Below are 7,051 nucleotides of genomic sequence, written 5' to 3'. Positions count from 1 at the left end.
CTCGATCTCCTGACCTTGTGATCCGCCCGTCTCGGCCTCCCAAAGTGCTGGGATTACAGGCTTGAGCCACCGCACCCGGCCTTCTTATTCTTTTAAATATTATATTTTGACTAAACAAATATTTTTAAAGGTCATTGTAGCTTAGCTGAATTTGATAAAGCAAAATGAACAGAGATATGGGAATCAGAAGTGTTGGATTATCATTTCAGCACTGCTACTTACTGGCCATGTGACTGTCTAAAGCCCAAATTCATTATCTGTGGAGGAGGAAGAATATCCATACCTGTCCTGCTGCCAGTTTGTTGTGAGGGTCACAGGTTATGAAATTTATAATGATACTTTGTGCTTGGTAGAGTTCAATAAAAGGAAGATGCATTAAAATTAGGTGAAAGTACTGAAATTTATTTTACTTTCTCAGTAAACACAGTAATATAAATGATAATAAATTTATTTGAATAACAGTTTTACTCAAATCTATTCATTCTATGAGAAGACATTTTCTGCCTCATGACACTTTTGATACTTTTTTCTTTGTTTTCATGGAGAATGTTGGTGTGTGTTTGTGTGTGCATGGGGCTGTACATGTGGTTATTACTATGGTAGAGCGTAGTTATGAATTTATCCAGTATTTTTTCAGGGATTACATTAAACTATGTTCATTTGCATTATGATTTGCACACATAGAAAAAAACATTTTTATGATTTCTTTATTATGTCTTCTATATAAAATGGATACTATTAAATAGTAAAGTTATATGGACTGAAACTTTCAGGATCGCAATACTGATTAATTTACAACTATTTCAATGATAATGAAAACATGAGAAAAGAAACGAAAAAGTCATTCTTTGAATTTCATCAGTACATTTCTAAATATCAAAGATTGAAAAAGTTCTTGCCTCTCACATACTCATTTTTTTCATTTTTATTTTAAAGGAAGGAGACAGATGGATGGGGTGGTTGAGACATTGACGGATGTTTTAATTCAGAAAGCAGGTTTACGAGTCCTGAATATATCTTGCCAATTATCAACAGTAGCTTTGCTTTCGCCCTTGATTCATTGTCTTAGCGTGCAAAAAGAACCAACAGATGATACTGGTGTTGCTTGCAGACACTGACAAGACCCAGGAAGTGTTGACTGTGGAAAAGTGATAGTACGACCACATGCAACAGGCATGATTAACTACTGTGAGACAATGGCAAAAGTATTTATCAGAATGTTAAATTTTGAGATCAATTTTGGGGGCAGATGAGGAAGACACTGAGTTATAATAGTCACTTCCTATCTTATCCAACATTGAATTTTATAATTTGCCAGTTTCACACTTTACTGTTCACTCCTGTAAATTTATTTTGCATTTGCTAATATAAAGCAATAATACTTATTCTTGATCTACACTTTGCAAAGGCCAAGCCTATTCAATCGCTCTTTCCTTACATATTTTAATATTTTAAACAATATGCTTAATATCTATATATACTACACAGATTTTAAACAATATACTTAATATTCATATATACTATATCATATATTCATACATAATATGTCATACATACTAGCAGATCTTACAATAATTGATAGTGATTTGATTTCATGGCATTTTCATTTTGTCACAATTTCCCAGGGAAATTACAATTTTTAAAAGTGATGTAAAACTACTCAATTATCTCACCCTTTCTCTTCTTTCTGTTTTTCCCTTCTTGGGCCTTAGTTTTTAATTTAAGCAAAAAATCATATATATATATATATATATCATATATGTATACACACACACACATATAACAAAATGTCTCTTAGTGTAATATTATTGAAGTCAAACCCATTTGTAAAAGTCTTATTGTTGGCTTAATTGAAAATTACTTTTGGAAAATAAATCAATATTGATATTTATATTCTCTTCACTTATTATTTTAACTTACCTTTCAGCAATAGCAGTGATATTAACCTTTTATTGAGTCCTCACTATTACCTGAGCCTAGAGAGTTTTATGCAGTCTCATATCTAATTCTTATAACTGTGTTACACGTGATAACACTGAGGCTCAGAGAGACCAAATAATTTCACCATATTCACACAGTTCACCTGATTGATGGAATAAGATATTTATTAAGATCTGTCTGACTCCATCACTAAACAAAGCCTCTCAAATTTTATCTTCTAAATTTTTTCTGCATCAGGACTCTATTCTGCACTTTGTGGGATTTTCAAATGACTTTTTTCTTCCATTTTTGTCACAAGATAATGTAGAGAATGTTAGAGCAAATTGTACAACCACACAAGAGAAAGAGATCTGGGGTTTCAGACTGGGTTCCAATTATTATTCAACCACTTTTTTACTATAAATCCCTCAGTATGGAATAAGCACTCTAACCCTAATTTTTACATGTAAACTGATCTTGCATGAGGAATCAGTGTGATAATATGTAAAATATTAATTTAATATATAACATGGTAATTCAAACACTAGCACACTGAACAAAACTGTTATTATGTAACATTGGATTTAACATTTCAATTTTTAATTAAAATATAATTTTGTATTTGCCTTTTGAATCATTGACAGTTTCTGTTCATCGATGATACTTCTTAATGCAGAAATTTCTGGAAGTATTCATGAAGGGAAACTCTGAAAAAAATAACAGAAACTTACTTCCAGTATTGAGTCATAAATGACAGCACCATGGTAACTAGTGGTCTTTAGATAGAAAAGTGTGATTGAAAATCACTTCTGTCTTTGTTGAATGCAGTAATTTCTAGAAAGAAAGTCACTGGTTTACAGATTATATATTCAGGCTTCTTAAACTAATTTATGTGTATTTTAGTTTAGTTAAGTGTCACAAACTTTTTACTAATTTCAACACATCAATTAATTTGGGGCAAAACTTTATTAGGCATTGGAAATATTCTGTTTTTGCTATTATCACCCTATCTTTTTTAACTTTTGAAGATGTATTAATATAATGGTATAGTCTTTAAATGATCAATAGTGGGATATAGCCAGTCACGTGCTGGTAATATTTAGCAACCTGTTCAGGATAAAAGACACACACATGTGTGCACACACACACACACACCTGCTTATTTTTTTTTGTTAATTTCCTTAGTGTAAATCTTCCTACTATCACTGATTTCCAGCTACCAATGTGATGTCACTAAGCATGGAGCTGGGGAGAATTCTAGCACATTACTAGATACAACTATCAGCAAATATACTTGTCAAGCCAACATATGCATTTGATATGATGTTTTGGGTCATGTACATGGGTCTAAGAATAATGGCAGAGAATTTGGAAATAGGAACAAGTTGCTATAAGGCAAATAAAAAATGGCAACATTCTTTAGTTATCAGATGACCCATGTTAAAATTTTTCTAACTGAAAATGTTATAATCTTAACTCATATATACTGACATACTCTATGCCAAGCTTCCCTTGTTAGGAATGTAGTGATTTATATTGAACTAATTTAGAACACACAAACAAATATAGAACAATACTGTTTCAAAATTTGCTAATCTATCTTATTTTATTTTCTCCTAAATTTAAGTAAATAATAAAAAGAGAAAATCACAGATTACAAAAACTCCCATTAGTCTTAAGAAAAAAAAAAATTAACTATAGAAGACAAACCATCAATTTACCTCACTAGATACAAGTGATTGCTGAGACTTCACAATAAAAAAAAATAATAATAAAAGCATCCCCAAAGTTAAAAGTATACATACGTGAAAAAATTTGACTTTAATTTTGGCTTGAATTTTTTTCCTTTCATGACCCAACTGAGACAATAATAATTTTCCTTGTCTCTAAAGCATAAACAATTCCTGACAACAAAAAATTCCTTGACTTAACTGGTTCTATTTTTTTGCTTCAGTTATTATTTGCACAATCAAAATAAAATAAAGCTCAACATTGTAGAATGAGAGCAAATATGTGGTTAGGGTTGGTGATGTAATTTTTATGCTGCTTGCTGTACATATTCAAAGGTTGAATACATTTTGCTCTTTATTTTCTGCTGTTGTATTCTTGAAGTTGATGACAAGAATTTTCAACAAATGTTACTTAAATGGACAACCTGGACATTAACTTTTATTTCTCTCACTTACAAAATCTTGCAAAGTTTATATCCACATGTTTTAAAATTAACTTTCTCTAGTCTTTCCTAAAAACACTTTATTTGGGACAAAATCTCTCAGCATTTGTCTGCAAAGATTTTGTCACCACCAGGCCTGTCTTACAAGAGCTCCTGAAGGAAGCACTAGACATGGAAAGAAACAATCGTTACCAGCCACTGCAAAAAAAATACCAAATTTTAAATATCTTTGACACTCTGAAAAAAACTGCATCAACTAAGAGGCAAAATAACCAGCTAGCATCATAATGACAGGATCAAATTCAAACATGACAATATTAACCTTAAATGTAAATGGGTTAAATGCCCCAATTAAAAGACACAGACAGGCAAATTGGATAAAGAGTCAAGATCCATTAGTGTGCTGTATTCAGGAGACCCATCTCACATTCAAAGACACACATAGGCTCAAAATAAAGGGATGGAGGAATATTTACCATGCAAATGTAAAGCAATAGAAAGCAGAGGTTGCAATTCTAGTCTCTGATAAAACAGACTTTAAACCAACAAAGATCAAAAGAGACAAAGAAGGGCCTTACCTAATGGTAAAGGGATCAATGAAACAAGAAAAACTAACCATGCTAAATATATATGCACCCAATACAGGAACACCCAGATTCATAAAGCAAGTTCTTAGAGACCTACAAAGAGACTTAGACTCCCACACAATAATAGTGAAAGAGTTTAATACCCCATTTTCAATATTAGAGAGATCAATGAAACAGAAAATAAATAAACAAGGATATCCAGTACTTGAACTCAGCTGTGGACCAAGAGGACGTAATAGATATCTACATAATTCTCCACCCCAAATCAACAGAATATATATTCTCAGCACCACACCCCACTTATTCTAAAGTTGGCCACATAATTGGAAGTAAAACAGTCCTCAGCAAATGCAAAAGAACAAAAATCATGAAAAGCTGTCTCTCAGATCACAGTGCAAACAAATTAGAACTCAGGATTGAGAAATTCACTCAAAACTGCCCAACTACATGGAAACTGAACAACCTGCTCCTGAATGACTACCAGGTAAATGACAAAATTAAGGCAGAAATAAAGAAGTTATTTGAAACCAATGAGAACAAATACACAACACACCAGAATCTCTAGGTCACATTTAAAGTAGTTTTTAGAGGGAAACTTACAGCACTAAATGCCCAAAAGAGAAAGCAGGAAAGATCTAAAACCAAAATCCTAAGATCACAATTTAAAAAAGTAGAGAAACAAGGGCAAACAAATTTAAAAGCTAGCAGAAGGCAAGACATAACTAAGATCAGAGCAGAACTGAAGGAGATAGAGACATAAAAAACACTTCAAAAAAATCAATGAATCCAGGAGCTGTTTTTTTTTTTTTTTAAAGATCAACAAAATAGATAGACTTCTAGTCAGACTAACAAAGAAGAAAAGAGAGAAGCACCAAATAGATGCAATAAAAAAAAATAAAGGCGATATCACCACTGATCCTACAGAAATACAAACTAACATCAGAGAATACTATAAACACCTCTACACAAATAAACTATAAAATCTAGAAGAAATGAATAAATTCCTGGACACATACACCATCCCAAGACTAAACCAGGAAGAAGTCAAATCCCCTAATAGATCAATAACAAGTTCTGAAATTGAGGCAGAAATGAATGGCCTACAAACCAAAAAAAGCCCAGAACTGGACAAATGTATGGCCAAATTCTACCAGAAGCACAAAGAGGAACTGGTATCATTCCTCCTCAAACTATTCCAAACAATAGAAAAAGAGGCAATTCTCCGTAACTCATTTTATGAGGCCAGCATCATGCAGATACTAAAACCTGACAGAGACACAACAAAAAAAGAAAATTTCAGGCCAATATCCCTGATGAACATCAATGTGACAATCTGCGGTAAAATACTGGCAAACTGAACTCAGTAGCACATCAAAAAGCTTATCCACCACGATGAAGTCGTGTTCATACCTGAGATGCAAGATTGTTTCAACATACACAAATCAAGAAATGTAATCCATCACATAATCAGAACCAATGATAAAAATCACATGATTACCTGAATAGATGCAGAAAGAAAGATGCCTCCAACAACATTCAACACCCTTTTATGCTAAAAACTCTCAGTAAACTAGATATTGATGAAATATATCTCAAAATAGTAACAGCTATTTATGACAAACCCCAGCCAATATCATACTGAATGGGCAAAAACTGGAAGCATTCCCTTTGAAAACCGGCACAAGACAAGGAAGTTCTGACTAGGGCAATCAGGCAACAGAAATAAATAAAGCATATTCAGACAGGAAGAGAGGAAGTCAAATTGTCTCTGTTTGCATATGACATGATTGCATATGTGCAAAATTTCATCATCTCAGCCCAAAATCTTCTTAAGCTGATAAGCAGCTTCAGCAAAGTCTCAGGATACAAAATCAATGTGCAAAAATGCAAGCATTCCAGTACACTAATAACAGGCAAACAAAAAGCGAAATTGTGAATTACTGCCCATTCCCAATTGCTACAAAGAGAAGAAAATACTTAGGAATACAACTTACAAGGTATGCAAAGGACCTCTTCCAGTAGAACTACAAACCACTGCTCGAGGGAATACAAGAGGACACAAATAAAAGGAAAAATATTCCATACTCATGCATAGGAAGAATAAATATCGTGAAAATTGCCATATCGCCCAAAGTAATTTATAGATTCTATCCTATCCCCATCAAGCTACCATTGACTTTCTTCACAGACTTAGAAAAAACTACTTTAAATGTCATATGAAACCAAAAAAGAGCTCGCATAGCAAAGACAATTCTAAGCAAAAAGAACAAAGCTGGAGGCATCATGTTACCTGACTTCAAACTATGCTACAAGTATACAGTAACCAAAACAGCATGGTACTGGAACCAAAACAGATATATAGACCAATGGA

Source organism: Colobus angolensis, unplaced genomic scaffold (assembly GCF_000951035.1).
Source record: "Colobus angolensis palliatus isolate OR3802 unplaced genomic scaffold, Cang.pa_1.0 Scaffold189, whole genome shotgun sequence".
Classification (NCBI taxonomy): Eukaryota; Metazoa; Chordata; class Mammalia; order Primates; family Cercopithecidae; genus Colobus; species Colobus angolensis.
The sequence above is the reverse complement of the archived record's forward strand: the minus strand, read 5'-3'. Positions refer to the sequence as shown.